The 26,338-nt window shown below is 42.9% G+C and overlaps 1 protein-coding gene across 2 annotated transcripts in view; it reads right to left on the minus strand.

The window, feature by feature from the left end:
• Positions 1 to 26,338, minus strand: part of PTPN5 (protein tyrosine phosphatase non-receptor type 5) — a 588,489-nt gene that overhangs the window by 249,657 nt on the left and 312,494 nt on the right. The window lies entirely within an intron of this gene.

Below are 26,338 nucleotides of genomic sequence, written 5' to 3' on the forward strand. Positions count from 1 at the left end.
TTTCTGCTGCAGCAGCCAATGTCCACTGTATGCCAACTTCAGTCTGGCAACTGTAGTCCTGTGCATTAATGCAAATTCTACTGAGACGTGGTTCAGATGCCTTATATCTTTGAATGTCTGCATGAAGAGGGGATTTTAAATCTCTCAAGATTGGTTCCAGAGACAAGAGTTCCCATTAACACATATGCGGGGGATTCTCTGAGGTTGCGTGGGAATGACATCTGGGCGAATACACTAAACCAACCACATTCCCCACCCCAGCATTAAAGCAATGAAGTAGCCTGAGGCCACCAAACTTGGTTTTGAGATTTAAACATTCTTGGGCCATATTTATTTTCCAAAGAACACATAACTAAAATGTATTGATATTGACACCGTTCAAAATATGTATATCATCTATATTAAACATCCATATCAATACAAGGCTAGGCATACAATTTCCAGTCCGAAATTCTTGGTTACCCACTGAACTGGCCCTTCAAGCCCCATTCCCAAGAAAATGTGGTTTGGTATCCCCATATTTTCAATATGACCCCTACTTAGTTCCAACTTGGTTTGTTTAGGGATGGACTGCTTGGCCAGCCTTGGCTGTTGTTTCAAGCAAAGAGCTTCCACACCGCCAGGGACCGTCCGACTTGAGGGCCTGCCGTTTCACAGAGGCCCTTCCCCTATCCAGCAGAGCAAAGGCCGAGCAGCCTTGGCTGCTTGGGCACCCCAGTGGTCTGACCAAAGTACACTGTCAGAGGCTACAAATTCTCAAAGGATTTTGTAAACCAAAAAGCATTGAAAGAACTCATCCCATTACTCAAGTATTCACAGACAAACTGGCAAATCATTTCACAACCAAAGCAGACATTATTAGACTCCTATTTGAAGCAAAGGAAAACCACCAGCACCAACCCATTTCCAAAAATACCCTCTCAGAGTATGCTAGCCCAGCCTCTCAAGTCCTTCAAACAAATATCACAAAGTGAATTTATGGATCTGGACTTAGGAAGCAGGCCTGCCGGCAGGCCTTCTGACCCAAGCCCACCACAAATATAAAAGAACATTCTTCTCACTACCTCTGCTGGCACACCAGTAAGAAGAATCATCAAAAATTCCTTAACTACGGGAATCTTTCCAGAAGACCTAAAAAAGGCATTATTATGCCCACTTTTAAACAAAACTAACCTGGACCAGTTTGACCCTGACAACCATAGACTGATTACAAATGGACCTTTCCTGGGAAAACTGATAGAAAGAGTCACAGTTCATTGAAGATAACTCTATACTTTCCAACTTCCAAACTGGATTCTGCCTGGGAAGAGGTTCAGAATCTGACCTCGTTGCCACCTGGGATGACCTTAAAAACACAGTAGACGGCAACATTGTGGCTGCACTACTTCTTTTGGACCTCTTAGCTGCCTTCGACACAGTTGACCATGACACTCTAATCTAAAGACTCTGCGAAGCCGGCATAGAGGGGACTGCGCTCAACTGGATCACATCTTACCTTCAAAACAGAACAAATGTCATCCATAGTCCACCTTTCACATCCACGCCTAACTTCACAAAAGCAGGGGACCCTCAAGGCTCTATCATCTCACCCATGCTTTTCAACATCTACATGAAGTCATTACTGGCACCCATCAATGAATTTCAGCCTACATGCTATAGCTATGCAGATGACACACACAAACGCCTTAAACTGGAAAGAAAACCTTGCAGACATTGGAAACTCACAAATCTTTAGTTCCCTCAGAACCATTCATCAGTAAATGACATGGAGCCACCTCAAATTGAATGCTTCTAAAATAGAAATACTCACATGTGGCCACAGGAAAAATTATATCTCACCTTGCGCCTGGCCTGGTGATCTGGGACCACCTCCTAAAATATCCAAGGAAGTAAGATACCTTGGAATGAGCATGGACCTCAAGTTATCAATGAATGCCCAAGTGCACAAATGAGCAAGATCAATCTTCATTACTACGAAAACTCTGCGACGCATCTTCCCCCTACCTGGGATTTCCACACAAGGTCCAAGCTACTATCTCTCTTGTACATCTAAACTTGATTATGCCAATGGCCTCTACCACGGATCACCTCGAAAAGGCTACAATGGATTCAGAACCACATCTACCCTGCCATGAGGGTGCAATATTGGTTACAGGTTGCCAGAAGATCCACATTCAAGCTGCTTTGTTTCACCCACAAAGCAATACATGGAACAGGAAGGTTTTTCCTCAGCCATATAATCACCAAATACATTCATCAAAGGAACCTCTGCTCCGGATTGGCTCCTCACCTCAAAATCCCACCATACAAGAAAAAAAAACATAGGTAGCACATCTTTCTCATTTCAAGCAGTCAAATTATGGAATTCATTAGCCCCAAACATAAGAACCAAAGATAACTATCTTATCTTCAGAAGACTACTCGAGAGTTGGAGAGTTGGCTCTTTCATACATAACCACCATTCTTAAACACAAATGTTCCTGTGTATACAAACATTTGATTTGAATATATGTATGTATCTCGATATGTGTATTTCGTGATATAAATATGTGTATTATGTACTTTTGCATCTATTTATTTATGGCTTTACTCCTACTGTAATAAAAAGTTGACTCTCTCCAATGCAATACCCAATATTTCATCCTAAACTTCTCTCAATATATCTTCTACCTCCACTCTCTGACTCATCCTAACCCTCATTCTACTACTGTGATCTCCAAAATAACCCTTTCTAGACTCTACCCTCCTCTAGCCCTCCTTGGGTTCACCCCCAAACCTCATGTTAAGGCTACAATCTCCCAAATAACCCTTCTAAATTCTTCCCTCACCTATCCCTCCTTTGACTCATCCCAAAACTCATTTCACCATTATGATCTCAATAATCCATTTCTAAAGATTCTTCCCTCCTCCATCTCTCCCAATGCCCATCCCAAACCTTGTCTTAATCCCAATAAACCCTTTCTAGACTCTTCCCTCTTCTATCCCCCATTAGGCTTTTCAATGCAATCACATGTCCGCCACTCAAATTTCACAATTCAAATCCACCACTAGACTTTTTTTGGGTTCCAGAGGGGCATGCCACTCGCCAAAAATGCTTTGACGCCTCGGCAGGGGTAGTAAGCGCTATATAAATTATAATATAAATACAATTACAATACAGTACAATGTGAACTCAGCCACTCTCTCATACCATAGAAGCCCCCTTCGGTCAATCAGTAAGTCAGACCCTAAATCAGTCAAGAGAAACCTAAAATTGGACATCCCTGGCACCCTTTGGCAGATGGCCCTGGTTAACCTGGCCGTATTGTGGTCCTCTAGTGGTAGACCATCGTCTAAATCGTCCTTGGCATTGTTAAAGAAGCATTCATTGGCAGCCAAAATATAATTACTGTAGCGCTCAAGCTGCAGCTGTCTGCACACCGCTGCTCCACTACCCCCCCATGGGGTAATAATTCGGACTTCACCTGACCTTATAGGGGTTGCTTTTTCACAAGCTTCAGAGCCCGCTCTCTGCTCCTGCTGAAATTTCACACATGATGGCAAGAACTGCCATTGGGCCATGACCTCTCTCCTCCTGCTGGCCCTGGCTAAATGCCGGTGGCTCCAACATGGAGCCCCCTTTGTTCACATTAGCTCTTTTGCTTTCCTGCCCAGGTTCTCTTTTTCCTTCCCATGCACCGCAGTGCTTTTGGACTCTACCACATTGTTTATAGGTAGTCAACTTGGCTTCAGCACTGTTTATACTTTCATGCTATTCTTTATCCCTGTAGTCACGCTATTCATATACCGCTTCCTTTTTTCCTGTTCCCATGAAACCAAAACTGAAATGGGTTGCACTTCTAGAAATGCGCCTGAATACCTAGAAGACATAAGGGAGTTCCTGCACAGATAACATTTGTTCCTGCACATGCAGAGAGAGTAGGATTCAGTTATAAACAGATCATGTCCTCGTGAAGAGTGGAGCTCATTCACAAATACAGTTGACCTTTTTTTTAGGCACAAGGAGATTAAGAGATTTGTTCAGAATCAGGGAATGTTGAGCCAGCACTGAGACTCAAACCTGGTTCATCAGTTCCAAAGTCAGCCGTTCTGCACAAAACACTACAGCTGAGTCCCTAGGTACATAGTGCTGATCCCCTGCACAGATATGGCAGAGTTTATGCAAAGATGTAGCTGAGCTCCAAGAGATGTAACTTGAGCTTCTTTGCAGGCAGTTTATTTCTTGCACTCACATAGAGCATAGTCCCCTTGTATACAGAGCTGAGCCCCTGCGCAGCAAGAGTTGTGTTGATTCATAGATTGTGTTGCGCCTTTACACGGGCAAAGTTCAGTTCTTTCAGTATTCATTCCTACCATGTAAAACCTGAACTTCTGTGGGGACTGACAAACTAGCCACTGGCTCCTAATCTTTGTGAGTAGTTAGTGGCTGACATAACCTCTCTCTGATAGTAATTCAGAAGGAAAAGGTAGGATGGAGGATGGAGGATGAGAGTGATAGGGAAGGGATTGAGGAAAGAAATTGTGGAAAAAGAGTGCCAGAGAGACAAAGTAGAGTATAGTGATAGAGAAGAGAAAGAACATATAAGAGATTAAGGAGGGACAAACAAGAGGAAATAAAATGAGAGAATGTGACTGAGATGAGAAAGAGGAGAGAAAACGTGTGATGCGGGAGATGGCAGAGTGAGTGACGTGTGAACAAGCAGCAATAAATTAAGCTAAGGCAACTGTTACTGCACATTTCACAAATTACTTTTGCTCTCTTCTTCACCAGAAATCTGACTTCACCTTGTCAGTGGCCAATAGCATTGCTAGTTTTTTTGTGTTACAGGTATAATTAAACATTTTGGGTAATAAAATGTATGTTTTACCCAAAAACATACAAACAAAGCACTATGTGAGGTCAAGCTGTTTCACTTATACCATAGTCACTTGACAGACATTTTTTAGAATTGTACAATGTGATATTGTCACTTTTGTGTTTCACATGGGACATCAAGTATGAACCTTTCGCATATTTTAGTGGTCTTTTATTAAGATCACATATAAAAATAATAATTGACAAGTCCTTTTTTGGCTTCTGCAAAGTTCGTTTTGTATTTGAAGAATCACTAAAATATACCAGAGACACATCATGACATTGGCAGAATCCCTAGCACAAAGAATGGGTACTGGTCATGTGGCAGCAGAAGTAGGAGCAGTACAGGTGCTTTCAAACATAGGAGATCCAAAAAGGACAGCTATTGTGAAAGGTTCCCTGCAGAACAGGTATACAATGAGCATTAGCAGAAATATGTCTCTGCTCTATAGAACAGGTACAGATGGGATAGCAGCAATGTAAGCTTTGCTTCCTTATAGATCAGGTGCGACTTAGGTGACAACAATGCAAGCCTTCCTCTGTTACAGAACATGTATGCCAACAGTTAAGCTTCAATACATACAGGCTCCAACAGTGCAAGCTTTCTTTCCCCACAGAAGAGATACGCCTTGACAGCAACAAACAGTTTGCTTGTAGTAGGTAGCAGCAGTGCAAGCTCAATATCCATTTAGAATGGACACAACAAGGCAGCTGTAGTGTAAACTTTTATCGCTTACAGAACATGTACAGCACAGGATGCAGGTTGCAGGGTTCTACACCCATTGAAATGGGTATATTAGGGAAAGTGTGAGTGCTGCTGCCATTCTCACTTTGGTGGCAATCCTACAGTACATATAACCCAAGAAAAGAAATAAGGTACTCATCATCTGGACCAATATACTGTTCCATCCTGATGGGTACAATGGTGATGCATCAATTGATGAATGCAACCTTGCTTCGGCTTCCATCACTTCCCATAATATACAATGCTACATTGCTACCCAGCTGACTGCAGGCCTCTGTACACTTGTAACATACCTTCCCTATTGGACCAGTATCATTGTGGCAGATTGGACGTATTCTGATAGAGAGCATCATGTGGGTCTCCCTAAAAGTAGCAAGGCTCCTCCGTTTGATATTGCGGTATGTGTCCATGACTTCCAATTGAAAAAGACTATAATTCGCCTAGCATGGAAGGCCCACCCGGTCCAATTCAGAGGCTATACGCACTCCCTTTTTATGGATCATTCCTTGACTACGCTCTCCAAGAGGAGGGAATTCCGGAACGTAACTGCACACCTCAGGGAGAAGGGGATACCGTATTCGTGGGGCCATCCCTTCTGCATCATCTTCTGATATTAGAACAAGCTATGGCAGATAAAAATCCTTGAAAGAAGCGCAGGAAGTATTGGTCATAACGACAGATTCACCTCAAGGCGAGAAGAGCAGATACCTACGGAACTGGAAAACCAAAGATTCTCGCTGCAGCGAGTTGGTGGGTCTTCAGCCAGTCACAAACCTGACCCAGACACTATCGCCAATAAACGAAAAGCAGTGATCAACACTCTGTCCTCCTCGCCGGAACGGCCCATCTCCCCCTGATTCGTCTGCTTAGGGCGCCGGTCTTTACAGGTAGGGATGGCACCGGGAGACTCCCTCCAAAGGGTCAGCTCCTCTCTGAGTGACCACAGTTGATGCCGGCGATTCCACCCTGTCGACGCCCCATAGAGAGTCCTCTTACATTGACGAACTGATGTCACCATTTGAGATAAGACTATTTGTTTATGTTAAGACAAAAAGAAAGTTTGTTGTTCCTTTTTGGGGTTGGGTTTGTTCTCTCCCTCCTCCTATACTCTTGCTCTCTCCTCATCAACTTTGCATGGTAATTGGGGCTCGTGCATGGGGCAGGGGATCCTGCTGGGTTCATAGGACACCGCCTTCTCTCCAGGCAAGTTCCCATCCAGGTATGGTCCTCCAACGGATCCCAAAAGACTAATGGGGTCGCTATCTTGTTCAGTGCGAGATTCAAGGGCAAACTCCTCTCTACTGTTGTGGAGATTAAAGGACGACTACTAGCTGTCAGAATTCAGTGGGAGGCATTTGAATTCACACTAGCTAACATATACACTCTGAACACACAGCAGGAACAGTTCCTACGCAAAGCCCTGGTGGTGACGTTAATGTCTGCTGATGCCGAGATTCTTGTGGGTGGTGACCTTAACTTAGTAATGGACATGAACCGTGATCGCTCAGGACAACGATCCACACAGGTGGGCGCCCTGTTGCAAGATGGTAAATGCTGGCTCTCTGAGCATGGCTTACTGGATGTCTGGCGCAATCACCACCCAGACACCAGAGACTATACAAACTACTTGGCAGTGCAGAAAAAGTACGCATGCATAGATCACTTTTTGACTTTGCCAAGCTGGTGCTGAGCATCTCTGACTCCGCCATCGAACCCCGCTCACTGTCAGACCACGATATGATCACGATTACACTGGACAGGACCTCACAACCCTCACATCTGGCGGGCTGGCACCTGCGGGATAGTCTCCTGCAATCCAAGCCTGCTTCAAAGGTGATTCATGTACGAATATTAGACTATTTATACATCAACGACATGGGAGGCACATCCCTAGCCACAGTTTGGGAGACATTGAAACTAGTGGTCAGAGGAGAATGCATCGCAATCTCAGCAGGAGAAAACAAGCTATGAAGGGAGAAAAGGCAGAACATGGAACAAGAAGTCAGAGAGCTGGAAGTAATTAATAAGAGATCTGGGGCACTAGTGTCTGGAGGGAGCTAGAGAAGAAGAGATAGTTGCTGACACGGTTGGACCTGGACAGGGTAGAATATGCACTAGTGAGGCTTAGGCACAAATTTTTTCTGAGTAGCGACAAGTGTGGGAAAATGCTAGCGCAGAGACTTAGAGCCCAAACCTTAGCAACCTCTATCCGGGCCATAAAAATCGCCTCTGGGGATGTAGCACAGACAGACAGAGATATAACGGGAGAGTTTCAACACTTCTACCAGACTCTGTACATGGAAGAAGATATCATTTTGACGCCCTCCCGCTCCTATCTGAGGGACGTACATGTCACCAGACTGCTGGAGGACACCGCGGAACAGTTGGAGCAACTAGTCCATATTGAAGAGGTAATTGCAGCCATTGCGCGCCTCAAAGGATCGAAGGCCCCAGGCCCAGAGGGGTTTAGGTCCACTTTTATAAACTATTCTGCCCAAAACTAGCACCCTTATTGACACAAGTTTTTAATTCCTTCAGTGAGACAGGTTCACTGACAGATTTGATGCTGGAAGCTTCGATTTCGGTGATACTAAAACTAACGAAAGACCCGACAGAGTGTGGCTCTTACCGCCCATTCTCACTACTGAATACCGATGCTAAATTATTTGCCGGGATCCTGGCACCCACTGATGGCAGGACTGATAAACCCAGACCAGTCGGGCTTTATCCCCTTCCGACAAGGGGGAGACAACACTAAATGGCTGCTGCATCTCATGGATGTCATGCACAGATCGGGTAGAGAGGCACTGCTCGTCTCCATTGAAGCCAAAAAGGCATTTGTCCGAGTGCGGTGGTCATATCTATTTGATACAATGTGATGCTTTTGTATTGGGGAGGGCTTTATCAAATGGGTCTAATGCTTATATTGAGCCCCAACAGTCATCGTCAGGGTCAACGGTGTGTCCTCCAACAGGTTCCCAATAGGCAAAAGGCACTCAGCAGTGTTGCTCCCTGTAGCCACTCCTTTTTGTGCTCTATATGGAGCCCCTTGCGCAAACAATTCTGGATAACCCGATGATTAGCGGTATAAAGTTCGGGGCAGACGCACATACTATCAGCCTCTACGCTGATGATGTAATTCTTTCTCTGACGCACCCTCAGACATCCTTGCCAGCCCTGCTCGCGGAGCTGGAACGCTTTGGAGGGTTGTCGGCTTCAAAGTAAATCCCACATTTGAATCTCTCGGTGGCCCCTGATCGACAGGAACAATTGGAAAGAGCTCTCCCATTAACATGGGCAGAGCAGTCTATAACGTACTCGGGGATTGCACTAGCCCCCACAATCCCTAAGACCTTGGCACTGAACTACTCAGCTTTGCAGGCTCAAACAAATCAAGCCCTGACTAACTGGAGCAAACTGGGTCTAGCCTGGATAGGACGGGTGGCTGCAGTCAAAATGACGATTTTGCCTTGTATTTTATATATATTTCAAACTATGCCGGTAGCCCAGACAAAGAAGGTCATTTGCTTGCTTCAGTTAGCAATCAATAAGTTTGTATGGGGCAGGAAGAAGGCGCGCTTGTACACTGCTCAGTTAATGCGGCATAATTGAGAGGGTGGGGTGGGACTTCCCTTAATTCACAGCTACATGCACGCAATGCACCTTCGGTACATTCTCGAATGGAACCACCCCCTGTCAGAAAAGCATTGGTTGTTTATGGACCAGACGAGAGGACATATATTATAGAGCCACGCATACAGCGCACAACATGGCGGGAGGAATCGACATACAAGGTGCTCTCCGACTGGTACCTTACCCCAGAGCGCAAAAAGCCGGTCGGAGAAGTGTTGGCGGAGGTGCAGTCAGACTGGATCGCTTGTGCACTTGCTTTCGCACTGCCCAAAGTTGGAACGCTTCTGGGGTCTGGTATTGGACGACATAGACAAAGCATTTAGTACTGAGCTTCCACACTTCCCAGCATACATGCTCCTGGGCCTGCTTCGTTCCTTAAGGGGTTGTCAATTTGCTCTGGCATTGCTGGCCACACTGCAAGTAATTCTGGCTAGGTGGGGCACATCAACCATCCCTGATCACGTTCATTGGATAACAAGCTATGATTATCTTTGGCGATGGAATGTTTGTCAATGGTGGCGGACCAAAAAGAAGAAACTTACACAGACTTATGGTCTCCATTTAGCCAAATCCTTTCGTCTGAATTTAGGGAGGTCACCTGTACTCAGTACCTACGCATCTTGCTGCTTATCCCTGGTTCGGAAGTCCAGGACTGGGGGGAGAAGGGTGGGGGCGATTTGTTGTTTTCTCATATACTTTTGGGGACTTCTGTACCTCGTCCTTTGTTCGTTGTCTCTGTTTGCTTCCTGGGATTCCTAACCGCTGCCGGCCTCAGGGTGTAGGCGCACAAGCTGTGTACATTAATTGTTGTTTACTGCTACCAGCCCCAGGGTTGTAGGCCTATAGCTGTGTCTGTTTTGCAGATCTCTCATTAAATAGAATGGTTCCACAAAATGAATGATCTCCCTCATATATTACATAACTTCCTAATCACACATAGTGCAATTCCTCTTTCTGCTATTTGTGTGGGAAGACAAGTCCAGCTGGGTTGCTAAGCTGACCCTCTTCAAAAAGGAGTTGAATGGAAGTCTCATAGTTCAAAATATCCCCCAATATCGCCTATCCACCCTGCTGCACCCAGCACTCAAGTGGATACACTAATAGGTTCACCAGAGATCTACATTTAAGCTAATCCAGGTGCTGCATTGGGCAGTGATGGGTGAGAGGCAGGTTCAGGGGGAGGGAAACTGACCCCACTAGAATCTCAATCAATCAATCAGGAAATTGTAAGCACGCTGCTCACACATGGCGGTCTGAAGGCGCTGAGGGGTGAGAGGGGGTGCGCAGATCTGTTCAGCCGAAGAACCAGGTCTTGAGGGTCTTTCTGAAGGTGTTCAGGTTTGGGGCGAGTCTGATGCCTGCCGGTAGCTCGTTACATGCTCTGGCTGCAATGTGGGAGAACGATCTTCCACCTGCTCTGGCTCTGTGGATGCAAGGGGTTTCAGCCAGTGCGAGGTTGGCAGATCGGAGGTTTCTTTTGGGTACGTGGAAGTTTATTCTGTTGTTGAGGTATTTGGGTCCGTTGTTGTGTAGGCATTTGTATAGTGAGTGAGGATTTTGAAGGTGATTCTGTTCTCCATGGGGACCCAGTGGAGACTTCGCAGGTGTCGGCTGATGTGTTTGTTCTGGGGGATGCCGAGGACAAATCTGGCTGCGGTGTCCTGTATTGTCTAAAGTTTGCAGAGAAAGGACTTGTTGATGTAGAGAAGGTTTCCATAGTTTTGATAGAATCTATCTTTGTCCGTGCTTTAACTCGGAAATGGGTCTCTCAATTGTATCAGACAGTATATATGGCACCTACACCAATCTGCATAGCTGTTTGGCAAAATAGGAGAGCTTGAAAGGTGCCTGGGTGAGCAGGAGTGGGTGGCCATCTGGTGTAAAGCAGCCAATATGTCAATCTGCATTAAACATAAGGCGTATGCGTGTAACGTTCTTACCCAGCAGCACCTTACCACATCATGGTTGGGGGTTCCAATGGGTGCTGGAGACAGGGCCGGACTTGCCATAGCGGGTACCGGGCAATCCCCCGGTGCACCACATGGGTGGGGGCCGGTTTTGGGCCCCTGGGGGATGTTTTTGTTAGAGGGCCGTTTTTGCAACATAGCTGCAAAATCGGCCCTGTACCAAAATCGACCGAAATCCGGCCCCGGCAAAGAGCTCGGCGGCACCTCCAACCCCCCTTAGGGTGGGAGGGGGGAGGGCGGCCGAGCACTTTGCCAGGGCCGGTTGTGGTTCTCAGTCCGGCCCTGGCTGGAGAGACTGGCAGATGAGGGCCATGATGGTGCATGTCTGGTGGTCCTGAACCCAGACTTAGCTTCTTGGTGCAGCCTTGGTGCTCCTCGTCCAACACGTCACAGTTACAGATCTACCATTAGTCTCTTTTGCACCACTCAGGTGAGAGAATCCATTGAGGTATCATATGGAAACATTTATTATACACTTTCTTTTTGCTTGCAGACTAACTTTTGCTTAATTCTGGAAACCGCATTCCTCACACCCACTTGGCATATGGTGAACTAAATTCTGGCACATGTACTCAATGGAAAAATTAACCGTGATCATGGCAGATAAGATGTTGTACTGTTAAAAAAAAACTGAAAACTCTTCAGAACGTACATTAGAAATTAAATGGGTTTGGCAAATTGGGAGGCATGTCTCTGACTTTGTGAGGAAGGGATGGTTGAATAAACTATCTGGCTCATCCAAAGACAACTATACAGAGGCTGAACCATCTAGGGGGACTTGAAACACAACAACGCTGAGCACTGTGCCCCTCTCCTGCCAGGTGTCAGGGGGTGTGGGGCATGCATGTTCCCCCTGCCTCTGACCCTTAATGTCCTGTGAGCCTCTTTTTCATTTTATTGGCAAAGAATAGAAAGGAATTTGGTCCATGCCCAATTTATCGCTCTACAGCAATGCCCCTTACTACTCCCCCTCTCCTCTCCTTTTCTTTCTCCTTCCTCTATGGATAGTTCATTGCTTTCCCAAATGTCTGCATCTCATCTACTTTGTTAAACTTGTTCTAGTTACAAGGACTTTTTGCCTTATTGCTGTGTACCTAAAAGGTCAATAAAGGAAGGATCAAGTAGGAATAATATAAGCAATGCAAGTGAGAAAGCTCTGGCCCAGCAGAGAAAAACAATGGCAACCAAGAAGAATAGAATACAGCAATACAGCTCATCAAAGAAGGGTTGAGTTGCTTTTACAAGGTAAAAGATAAATTGAGCTAAACCTTCCTAGACCAAATTACATGTCGTCAAGGCAGAAATGAGGTCCACAATTTGTGATTTTGCTAAAGGCAAACAAGTAATAGAGAAAAGGGTGAGTACCAACAAAGACACATTTGTGACAACAGAAACACCCCTGCTGTCACATCTGTTACAACTATGGATGAAGAGCTGAAAGACATGAGAGAAAGATGTGATGGCCAGGAAACCAGTCTAGGTGGGATAATATATAAATTACACATATCAAAGAAGATATGGAATCATTTTCGGCAGCTTTGTTTTGACAGGCTTTGCACAGGTGACGACTTAAGGATTGACATAATAAGAGCCTGTTCGGTGGGACTTGTACAGTCATACCCTGGAAAGAGACCACGAGATATTGTTTCAACACGATCTCATCAACACTCATGCATGATACTGCAGGGACCAAAGCAATTGGAAACCAATGAATCCTGAGTTAGTGATATTCAGTTGTACCAATATCTGTCACCAAATACCCTCAATAAAATATTTCTATTAGAAGTTACAAGGGGCTCTTTTTCCTGGTGATTTCAATCTGACTATAAATCTCATACCATTAGGCTTCCTGAGCAAGGAATGTGTCAAATTGCGTAACACCAACACCAGGAGATAACGTATTACAAAACAACAGGTGCATTTATTTCCTTGCACCACCAAAGCCTCCAGCAACAGCCCTCAGAACCCTGAAGTCTAGTGAAATCTGAGACACCACACATCTCTTGCCTTAAAACAAATAACCCAAACTGAGATAATATAACAAAATGTAACAAAAAGGCAATAAACTACAGACTATAAACAAAACAGAAGTGACGTCACATATAATTTAAGAGATATCCCTTTTTTATTTTTACAAATGTCCATGAGGAACGAATATCAGGTATAACATTCTCCCAATACTCAAAAGTCTTCAAATCTTCCTCATCATCCTGGACAACGTTATCCAGATTTTTCAAAACAGCCAAACTGCTTACATTCTAAAATCTTCAGTCAGATGTTTAGATTGCATTGTACAACTTTTTCCTAGCAGGCATGGCAACACATTGTTTTACCCTGTTTGCTTCATCTTTCACATATCACAAACACGTTTTTCAACTCACAGGCTGTGAGGCTTCCTTCCTCAAATGGTATTCTACTCATAGTTTGAGGAAGAGTCAGCCAATAAGTAACAACTCTATTCTGAACTTCCTTCTTCCAGTATAACCTTCAAGACTTGGCTAGCTGAATATATTCCTTAATTATCTTATTTGATCTCTCCACTACTTTGAGGATGTAATAATGCAAATGTTTTATGTGATCTCTCAGAAAACCATCCATGTCTGCTGAGCACAATTGTGTCACATTGTCAGACAAACAATCATTTGATAAGCCTCCACTTTCAAACACACCGCTTAAAGATATAATCAACTTTTTGTGCTAATGTAATCCATGTACTGTACAATAGGCCACGTAGAAACAAAATCCACCAACTTGTAAGGTGTAACTTGTTCAATCCTGAGTTTGTCGCATGCTTGCCAAGGAATTTCCAATGTGGCCTACTATGCATGGGAGGAATGTTTTAATATATTGTCACTATTTGCTCATTTCAAACATTCTCTTACAACCTGCTCTGCTTGCAAATCAAAACCCATCCACCAAAGAAATGCACAAATATGCCCTTTGGTTTTTACAAAACCAACATTTCTCTCATTTGCAAGATCAATTACTTTTCCATGTAGCAAGACCACCACTCCCAACCTCAAACCACAAAACAACAAACCAGCTTTCACTCATAGTTGATCCTTGACTAGTGTATATGGATTCCAACCCATGTCAATTTTTCTGTTTAGGGCTCCAGCTGCTCCAATCTTCTCAAACAGGCCACACAAGCATGATCATGTTTTACTTTTTTTCCATTCTTCTTCTCCAATAACTCAATTTATCACAGAACAAACTCCAATCCATTGATCCTCAAACTCATCATCCTGAATCTCTACAGGATTAGTTACCACCAACTGTCTGTGAAAGATAATAAGCTGCTATGTTATGTACACCTGAAAGGTGAGAACACTAAAATAGTACCCATTTTCTAGTCCATGCTGAAACCCTGTTCAAACTGAAAATCTTATATGGAGGTTTGTTATCAGTTTGTACCAAAATGTTACCTCCAAAGGAAAGACCTGAATTTCTGTACAGCCCATTTAACCACAAAAGCCTCCTTCTCAATAACTGAGTAATTCAACTTAGCTTCTCTTAAGGTGTGCAATGTAAAAGCAATTGTATTTTTCTTCTCCCCCAACTGCTTGCATCAAAACAGCTCCTAGATAGTTGCAGCTTGCATCTGTGACAACAATGAATTCTTCACCAGGCAGTTAGGATTTTAAATTAGAATTACAGGGACACCAAACTTGAATCAGGCATATCTTCCCATTTAGAAATTACACTTATAAAATGTAATAAGGTAATCCCAATATTATCAGATGGAAGAGATAGGCCTTGGGGTAGTGAAAAACAGATTTATGAGTTTTTAACTATCAGGGCATGTAAAACTTAAATGTGCACATACAACTTTTTAAATACATTGCATCCTGCCCTTACTTATATATAATAAAAACGAGGGGTTTGGCCTGGCAAAAGGTTTAATTTGTCAGGTCAAAATGGCTGTTTAAACTGCATACATAGACCCTGCAATGGAAGGCCTGAGACATGTTTAAAGAGCTACTTAAGTGGGCGGCACAATCAGTGTGGTAGGCCCACTAGTAGCAGTTAATATACAGGCCCTGGACACTTATATACCACTTTACTAGTGACCTATAAGTACATTAAATATACCACTTGGGTTTTAGCCAATATTAACATGTGTAGAGGAGAGAGAGCACATGCATTTTATCTCTGGTTAGCAGGGATAAAGTGCTCACAGTCCTATTGCCAGCAGAAAGGAAGTCAGATAAAATAGAGGAGAAAGGCAACAATTTGGGGGAAGACCACTCTAAGGCTGACTAGTCTAAAACTAGCACATCATCCTGATAAAAAAGCACACCTGGTTTTCCATTTAGAACGTCATTGGGCTTTGAAAAAAGGAAGCAGCTGTCACTAACCCAAAGGGCATAGGCAGGAATTTAAATGCGCAGCTGGGTGTAATAGGCACTGTCAATTCTGTTGGCTCCTTGTGTAATCTAATCTGAGGACATGCAGAAGCCACATCAATTGTGGTAAAAGTCTTGCCGTCCACTAACAACGCCAACATTGCTGTGATGTTAGGAAGTGAAAAAATGATCATTTCCTTCCCTAAAATCTATGCAGCGCTGAAACTCCTAGCTAGGCTTCTTAGCTACCACAACAGAAGCTAACCATGTGGTTGGTTCCAACTAGTGGGGGGAGGGTAAAAGTCCTGCACTATATATTTTTGTCAACTCCTCCACAACTGGTGATCTACTCATTTTAGTAGAGACAGGTTTAGCTCCACTATGCAATGTCATGAGATTAATATAACATTTATAACATTCCAAACTGTTACCAAAGACAATTGGGAACAACTTCCCATAATAATTTGCAGTAGTACCAATTTGTTACTCTGCACACATCAAGTTTCTTCTAATGCAGGTAACACAAAATGTAGCCTCCTTTATTTGCAAAATACACATTGGCAGTGAAGCTCCTTGATCCTAATTCAATAGTTGTTACAAAAAATCCTACCATCTCAATTGGTTATCCTCCAAAACCTCCAGGTTTGCATCCAGTGGGTCTCAACTCTACCAGACAATGAAGACCTTTTCAAAGAGTTGTTTGGAAATAATTGCCACTTGGAAAAAGGGACAAAAGTCTTAACAACAATGTTCACTTGCTCCTCAGGGTTGTTTGCACCACCCCCTCAACTTGAAGTACAATCACCTAACATACTCCCTTCAAATAAAATACTGTTTTATGAACCTTAGTTAAACTACTGCAGCACTTCACAAAATGACCTCTGTAAGGAAATGCCTCTTTTTGCATGCTCATCCCCACATTTCTGGACTGATGCTGCTTGTTTTTTTACTCTGAGAGTGCACGGAAGCCGGCTAACCAGAACTCAGTGCCAGTGTTCTAACCCTTTACAAAAGATATGTTGAACCCTGATGCCCAGGTCGAATTTCATGTCGCTATTGAGGGAAACAACTTTTAGAAAGTTTTCACTCTGAACTCCAGCTGGTCCAGCGACCTCACAAAGACCCTGGCACACAGACAGCTTTCTGCCCACCTGGGGAGGGTGTGAACGACTCCCAGGCCCAAGAACAAAGGCAGTTGCCACAGAGCGAGGTGTTACCTCCTCACACAGGATGGCCACTCGGGGTGTTAGCCCAAAAGCGAGCTTCAAAGGATAAGCCACCTTTAAAGGGTCGACTGCAACAATACCCCTGAGCAGGATGCCTTTTGTTCCTGAAGACAATTAGGAGCCAGGGGGCGAAAATCCGTCCCCAAACCGGGCTTCCCATGGGTATGTAGCCCACTGGTAACCACACCTCTAGGATGGGCTACCGTGCCCCTGACAACCAAGGAAGGGCTGTTCCATTTTGAAAGGGACAAGAATGGGGCACTCTAGAGTAGCTACATGCCACACATTGCAGGAAACACGTCACTAACTATGAGGGGGCCCAGTAGCCAATTGGCTAGTAAGTGCCTTAAAAGCGCTCTGGTAGACAGGTAACTGTCCAAAGTCTCCTCTTTGGCCCCATAGACCTTTTCCCTGCTGGATTTGGTCACCCAACCTGGGCCAGGGTACCCGCACTAACTCTTTCAAACTTGTGAAAAGTTTAAGAACTTTTTGTTGACCAATGCGTGTTTGAGGTTGTGTTTAAAAGTGATAAAAGCTTTTAAAATCTGTATCGCAGGAACACTCCAGTGGAACATGTGATCTATTTTTATACATTGTTGTGGTGTCTCTTTATTGGTGTGTGATTTCTTATTTTGTTGTCCGGTGCTCTTAAACGCTTTACACTAGGTTCCTTTGCCAAACCTTACTGCTCACAGCCCCAACTACCCTGTGTTGAGCTAAGGTTAAGTAAACAAGAATGACTAGACCCAGGATGGTATTTGCGTGTGTACTCCAGGATAAAGCCCCACAGCATTATCATATTGTACACCGAAATCTTCACAACCTCTCTTTGCACATTTATTGCACTTGACATTCAAAGTGAACACTCCTTACAGCTGGCCATGGGATCCTGTATCCAACACCAGAAACACAGTCCTTTATATTTCCACACTACATATTCCACTCTATCACCCCTGTCACCCTTTACAGCCATCGCTGCTCGACTAGACATACTTTTCCCTTTGTCTCCTTTAAATTCGCTGATACATATAATAATCTGTTCTATCCTCTTCGCAACTAACATGATATCACTAAAGGAAGGATCATCTTTTAGCCATAATTCTTCTTGCACTCTATCGGAACAACAACACAGAATGAATAGATCCCTAACTCTCATGTCAGAGTGACATGTGACAGAGATGAAAGTTAATGCAAAACAGTGATATTATCTCCTGCACTGATTCCTGTTCTCCTTGATTACATTTGCTGAATTGAAGATTTGTGGATACTTTGGGCATGAAATGAAGATCCAATTTTCTCATACAGACCTCATCCCTATTAAGGTCCCTCACTCTATCCATGTGTAGTTCTGGAAGATTGTCCAAAAGATCTCGTCCTTCCACTTCCAAGTTATGTAATAACAATATAACTTTTCTCAGCCCATAAACTTATGCATAATTTATTTTTTTATTCTTTTTTATTAATTTCTTTAGAAAGTGTACACATTAGGAAAAATGTGCTATTACATTAAAGACTTTGACTGTTCCCACCACAAAACAGTCTCATATTTTCCACCCCACCACAAGAACAAAGTATAGTAACACCATCTGCGCCCCACATTGCCCGCCGAATACAATAAAGCATTATCATGTACAGGACCCAGTACTCCTCATCCCCACATTTTGTTAAAGGGGGCCAACTAATTTAGATAGAATCCCTACCCATTCAGCAAGATCTTTTTTAACTATAACATCTCTGCATTAGGCCTTCATAGGTTTTTCAACTGCCAGAGTCCATTCCAGCAAGTCTATCTTCTAGTGAGTCATCCCTGGAGAATTGGAGGACATCCCCCTATATAGCGATCCTTCTGTTTGCACGTACTGTCCCCAGTGCTACCATCCTTAATTTCATTTTACTGCTTATCCCAAGTAGCCATGTTTTTAAATTATGGATTTCTCCAACTCCAAACCAGTCAGTTCCCACAAGATTTGTCACACTTCCCATAGTCTTTCTACCTATGAACAATTTACATATGCATATTTTTAAAACCTTTCCTCCACTTTGCCCACTTTATCGGAGTTTACATGGAAGTAAGTGCTTTAGAATAACTGTGGTGGAGTAATATTCTGCATTTCTCCCTCCAGTTCAAGCTCTAACTCCAAAGCATGCCCAGGGAAGTAAATGGATAACCACTCCTTATTGTTCTCAAATTGATCCAAATGTCTAAACGTCATATCAGATATTTGGAACAGAGCACATTAGGAATACACATCAACGTAGAGTATAGAATGTAACTGGTTTGCCTATAACCGAAAAGCTTATACTCTGCTCTGTAACTTAGTTTGAAATTTGGACGCCTAAAACTGAAGTGTCTGTCACCAAGGAGCTAATAATCTGTACAGTACATTCAGTTTTTTAAATGTATACACTTATCAGATCACTAGAAGTGCCTATTAATGTTTCCTAACTTATGCCGAAGTAGCTGCTGCTCATCTGGACACTCTTATCTCTTTGCCGCCTGTGCTTACAGATTTCCACAGAGCGGTAAGTTATCACCGAGGTCCCCGTTTGTTAGAACAGCTACTTAGTTTAGTTCCACTGACCCATTAGAGTGCTTTGTTTATTCACAGGCCTTGTACCATAGAGAAGTTTTCTGTTCTCCTGGACCCACATAGGTTTCCGTATAGTAATATCTGTGGTAAGTAATCCTTAATTGTACGACCTTTCTTGTGGCATTCCACATTCCCAGTATAGGGCAGGGGTTACTCTGTCAGTTTTTAGACCAATTCACAGTCCTTGCATGACCCGATTTTTCACCTTAGTCCCCCCTGTTCAGGGTGACTCTCCACTTCATGATTCACTAAGTCTCGAGACTCCTGTTGTGCAGTGTTTTTTAACTGTGTATGCCAATGCCCTCCATCAGTGTATGCTATTGTTATATGCAATGTTTGTACTTGTCTCTCTACACATGTCACTATTGCTTCAATTTTTGTCTAAAATTATTTTTCTGTGTATGTTTTTCCTCTCTCCTTTCAGTTGCCTGAGGCCCTGATGAGAATCTCCGATGAACTAAAGGAGATTCGAAACGCGTAGGCCCAACATCCCATTGGTCTGCTTATGTGTATAGGAGTTTAGTTTACTTGCATACTCCTTACAACCTTTTGTACATTACCCACGTGTATCAACCCATAATGAATGTTTAAAAAAGAAAACAATTTTTATGGTTTTGTACTATTTTCAAAAAATTGTTTCGAATTTTCATCAAATTGATGCAGACCTAGTTTTGTATTTTTCTTACCATCTTTTTTCTCTCTTGCAGCAGTAATATGTAGTGTGCTTGAGTTAAGTTTGAATGTTTTGTGAATGTGATATAACTGAAGTTTTGAATGTTTGATGTGTTCAACTGAATACAATTTGATGTGTCCGTCCATTTCCTGATTTTCTTCAATGGTTTCTTCTCTAATGTAAAGATACATTTTATAACAAAATTGTTGATTTTCTACAAAATAAAATTGCGACTAAACAGCAGTACCCTCTCTGGAATTAATTTTCTGCCTGTGGTTGATTAGTCCGAGTATCAAGTAAAAACTTATCAGCACTGGCAGTTTCTTTTGTTATTTGCTATATAGGCTCAGCCTTGCTGATTAGAGCCAGCCCCATTTTTGTTCCCACTTCATTATAGCGGACGTTTGTCCGCGAGGTAATTGTGTGATCCCATTTAATTTGGATACCGTGTGTATTGAATACCAACTATACTCCATCTCAGATCTAAGGTTGATCCTGCGACTGCCTTTAGATCATCATTTTTGATTGTTTCCTTATTCTGTTCTTTAGTTTCTTCTTCAGTTATTGTTCGCATTTCATGCCTTTCTGTTTTTTGTTTCACTTAACTATTCATTTATTCACATCTCTTTCTTTGGAATGGCAGATAAGGACACATTTGCATACAGCGAAGAGCATATCAGGAGTCTCCTTAGTGATCCCCCAGTATTCTCTTCCGTCTCCTTGAGTGTGTCTGCAACCTCACAGAACGAATCAGAAAGACTTTTGCGTTTAAAAAAGAAGCAGATCAGAACTGACCTGCATGGCCATTTCCTTCTACAACATCTCAGAGAAGGGACCATCCCAGGTGGTCTTCAGATCAAAAACATCCCGGTAATTTTTACCGAGGATCCCATTTTCAAAAAAGGTTTTTCCTTTATTGACACAAAGTGTAGTAGGGACCTTATGGTCCTCACTGTTGAGACAGCTGTTAGACACTCTAAAATTGAACTAGAAGAAATAGCAAAGTTGGATGCCGAGATCAGTACCAACCCCACAATATCGGATGCTAAATCATTATTGGAGAAAGTGGAAAAGGAAATTCAAGAGTTTAGGGATTACACTGTAACACAAAAAACTAATCAATTTGAAAAGGACAAGAAGAACTTTTCACTAGATAATATATATCCTTATTTACAGCCTGACTTTTACACCAAACAGGAATCCAGAAGATACTTACCCGATAATCAGGGTAGTTCTAGAAAGCATTTCATCTCTTTCGGTGATACTTCTTCTTCTTCAGGGAACGATAGTGACAGCAGTGGCAATACTAATCAGTCAAATAGGAATAGAAATTGGAACCCCAACCAGCAAAATCGAGGACAGGGTCAGAATTCTTTTTTAGGCAGGGGCCAGACGAGACCCAGAGCCCGAGTGAGATATACCACCCCATGGGAAATGAAGACCCGCCGACAGCATTACAAGAACTGAAAATGTCCCCAATTTTTAATCTCTCGCAAAGAATATTAACTAAAGCAGAAGAGGATATTCTGTCTAAGGGACTATCCTTTGTTCCTTCTAAAAGAACTGATTTTGTACGTATGAAAACAGAATTTATAGAATTCTGCAGAAAACTTAGGCTAACAATGTTTTTCTTGGAAAATCCTACACCACAAGCCACTGAGGTAACAGGCCTACGTAACAAGTCAACATTCTGCCCCTCTGGTAATATGATTCCCAAAGAATTGGTAATTTTTGAAAAAAGTGTACTTTCTGCTATTTCCAATATGGAAAAAGAAAAAAAGTTTGTAAAATTCAATACAACGAGAGAAGAAATGTCAGCCCTAGCGTCCCTAAAAAACGACCACACAATTGTGATAAAGCAAGCCGATAAAGGCGGATCTATTGTACTATGGGATACTGTAGATTATACCAACGAAATAAGAAGGCAACTTGACGATCCTAGCTGCTATCGCAAAATCGACAAAGACCCCACAAATGATTTACAAGGCCAATTGTTTGTGATCATCCAGGAAGGTTTTGATCAAGGCTTTGTTGGCAAGAAAGAATGCGAATACCTACAAATTAAACATCCTAAGGTACCTTTGTTTTACGCACTACCTAAAGTGCATAAAAATCAAAGTAAACCCCCAGGAAGACCCATCGTGGCAGGATGTGGTTCTCTCTTGGAACCCATTGCTAGGTACGTCGATTGTTTTCTCAAACAGTTTATGAACCAAGTTGTATCATATTTACAGGATACGACCGACTTTATAAACAAGTTGGAGACATTAACCTTCCGTGAAGGGATAGATTTGCTAGTCACTCTTGACGTGACATCACTATACATGCAAATCCCCCAAGATGAGGCAGTGGCAGTTCTCTCCTTCTTTCTTGATTCACGCCCGAGACCCATGCAAGTCCCCACAAAGTTCTTGGTTGACTTGGCTTCCTTCGCTTTGAAGAAGAATTATTTTTGTTTTAACAAGGAATTCTATTTCCAAGTAAAGGGGGTGGCGATGGGGTGTCCCTTTGCCCCAGAATTGGCAGTGCTGTTTATGTCGATGTATGAGGATAGATATATACATAACGATAATCCTTTTGTAGAATACATCGGCAAATGGTATTGTTTCATCGATGATGTCTTTATGGTGTGGACTGGAGGAATTAACAACCTTACCTTATTCCATCAATGGCTCAATACTAGAACATCAGATATTCAATTCAGTCTTTCCTACTCTGAAACTAAAATTTCTTTCTTGGATGTCGAAGTGTTTCCCAAAGACGGCAAGTTGGCTACGACTCTGTTTATAAAATCCACAGACCGCAATAAGGCGTTACTTTTCCAGAGCAATCATCCGAGAACTTTAAGAGAAAATCTGCCCTATTGGCAGTTTCTGCGCGTGCGCAGAAATTGCACATATGTAAACGACTTCTCCCACCATGCGGAAAAACTTGTTTCCAAACTTTGCGACAGAGGGTATCCCAAAAAACTGGTGAAGGATTGTATGAAAAGAGCTAGGTGGACCCCTCGCGAAACATTACTGGAGCGCAAGAAGAAATCAGAACAGAAGCGCCAGCTTTGTGTCACCACTTTTTGCCCAAATGCCAACCAATTGAAACGCATTATTGGACAAAATTGGCATCTGGTTAAAAATTTAGATGAAAGCCTGAGAGACCCACCCCTGTTTGCGTTTATGAGAGAGAACAGCGTCGCAAACCATCTGGTAAGAGCCTCCATGCCAACCCAAACTCAACCATCTCTCCGCCAAATGATGGGACTGGCACCCATACTAGGTCACCACAAATGTGGCACATGCCTATGCTGTGAAACCACCATACAGGGTTCTGTTTTCCAGCATAAGGGCATATCTTGGAAACATGAGGTATTCAGCAATTGTAAATCAAAATTCGTTGTGTATGGCATAAAATGCCCGTGTGATTGCCTATACATCGGCAAAACAGAGCAAGAAGTGCGCCAACGCATATCACAACACAAGTCGAGATTGAAGAGACAGGTTGAAAACGCCCCGCTGGTTAACCATTGGATCAGAATGCGACATGGACTCAATGAGTTCAAATGGACAGTCATTTCCAGGATAGAAAAAGACCCCCGAGGAGGCGATTTGAGCCTCCAGCTATCCAAAAGGGAAGCTATGCTAATTGTGAAATTCGATACGGCTGTGTCAGGTCTAAATGAACTATCCGAATTATTCAAATTATGAACCCCATTTGGATATAATATATCTGCCACTTTACACTACCCTTGAGGTTCATTTACCCTTCCTATCCAACACTTTGTATATATTGTCATTAATGTTTCCTTTGCGCCGTATTTTCGTAGTCCCACTTGTCACTTGCACCGCTCACTTTTGTTTTTTCACGAGCACCAATGAGCACAAGTCTGTACAGGTTACATGTACAGGTTACATGTACAACTATAGTGATTTTGGTCACCTTATTTCGAATATAAACTACTCTGTACATTTGTTGCAATAACTACTATTGCCCCCCTGTCTTCTCCTTCCTGTAAATATTGTGCATGTTGTCTGAAATTGTCTTTTAGCATTATCTGTTCAGGAATTGTTATTTGATATTTACAATAATCTGCCACAGCACACAATGGATATGCTTGAGCAAACGGCTTGTGCAGAGCTTCTCTTCTAATGCCACATGTCTGATGTGCTGCATGTAACAGAAATACAGCTACTCAAACACCCACTCGCCCACCCATATAGCCACTCCCTCACCCATACTGCCATTCACTGAGCCACTCACTCACCAATACAGCTACTCACACACCCACTTATACACCCATACAGACACTTATACACCCACTCACACACCCATACAGCCATTCAAACACACACTCATACACGGATACACACAGTTTTGCAGCCACTCACATAATATAGGTTAGAAGTAGTATCACTCATTAGTAGTACACAAAGTATACCAAATTAACTTTTGTAGTAACTTAGTATATATGTTTTAACACCCAAACATTTAGAAAACACTCACAATAATAATAATAATAATAATAATCCACATTTGTATAGCGCACAATCACCCGTTAGGGTCTCTAGGCGCTGGGGGCCGTCGGGAAGATTAAGCAAGCTATTGCCCAGAGTCGCATGGTGCTGGGCTAACCTGCCGCCGGAGCCGGGGATCGAACCCTGATCCTCAGATTCCAGCGTCAGTCGCCCTGGCCGCGGCGCCACACCTAATAACTGCTTGAAGTCATCAGTGATGCCATTTGAGATGCCATAAGTGATGTCATCAGTGATGTCACTGACCATGTCATGAGTGATGTAATATGTGAGGTCATGAGCAGTGTATTGTGGGGAGTAAGCTATAGTTAGCTCAGGTAACTGTAACTGCTGAATTTCACTGGTTTTTGTACGAGTAAAATATGAGCCTAACTACAACGTCCCAGTAACCTTTGTTTTTTTCAGTGAATATGTATACAAATATGTATGTACATACACCTAGTCAGACCCTCCAGGATTTCGCGATTTCGTGGTTTGCCGCGAAATCAGCACTTTTGTAAAAATGCAGCGATTTTTACAAAAGTGCCCGCGAAATCGGCACTTTTGTAAAAATGGCGGGATTTTTACAAAAGTGCCTGCGAAATCTAAACATCCAGACCCCTTTCAAGGGGAATTACAATTATTGATCCCCCTACATGTGTAGGAGACCCACTGCAAGTATCTGCATTCACACTTGGAGTTTGAATAGGTTTCCGTTTGTGTTTAAATGTAATCCCTAGAGAGGGCGTCCTGCAGGTGATGTCCATTGCTCCAGTGTTGCAGTGACTGCCTGCCAGACAGTGTGACGCCACGCCTTCTCCCAGGCAATAAGGGTGGAGCAGTATCACGGTAGCCCTGTTCAACTGGGCTCCGTGCTAGTTACAATCAGCTCACAGTACCCACCACCTACCTCAAAAGTGCACGAGTGGGCAGAAGCACAGTGTCTCTGTGAAGAGCTTTGCTTGCACTAGTTGGTATGGCTTATTATCTTCTTTTTTCCGGACCATGGCGCGGTGGCGGCAGTTGTTTATGGAAGTCGGAGCAAAGTTGGGGCTACCGCCTCTCCTAGTAGCGATCTCTAGAACAAAGACTAATCAATTCACACAGACAGGTATGAGAATGTGTGAGGGAAAATGCAAATCCAAGATTAATTCTCAACTAACATTGTCGTATAGTGCAACAAAGAGCGGTGAGGTGAATGAGGTGCTGGTTTTTGGAGTGAAAGGAATGTTTTGGAGGGTGAGGGGTAAGGGGCTAACAATGGCAGGAAGAAATTATGAAAAGTTTAAAAAAAAAAATACATTTTGGAAGCCCTTTGTATCTATCTAAAGAAGTTACCGTGTTGCACAAAAATATATTGAGAAATGCATCCTATAAATCGATGTCTATAACAAACGTCATGGAAACATTAACAATACAAGCCCTAGTCTAAGTGACAAAGTTTAGGAGGTTGAGTGTCTGCTGCTGTAATCTATGACGAACATTCAGGTCATAGTTTACAATATTAGCTATAGTGTGGTGGGTTAATGCACACGTTGCATAGATTTGAGTATCTGGAATATCAAGCTCTCTTTTGTGTGTTATGCATTTTATACAGTGTAAAGTCATCTTGAAGGAGAGGTGAGGCACTACAGAAAATATATTCATTTTTATTTGAATTTAGAATGGAACAAGACAATATACGACAATCACTACAATATGCCTCAGATATAGCTCTCATGTAGTCAGACGCACTACAGACCAACACACACAGGCATCAAACACACAGATCACGAACACACACAGACCACAAACACA

The sequence above is a fragment of the Lissotriton helveticus genome, chromosome 3_1, assembly GCF_964261635.1.
Source record: "Lissotriton helveticus chromosome 3_1, aLisHel1.1, whole genome shotgun sequence".
NCBI lineage: Eukaryota > Metazoa > Chordata > Amphibia > Caudata > Salamandridae > Lissotriton > Lissotriton helveticus.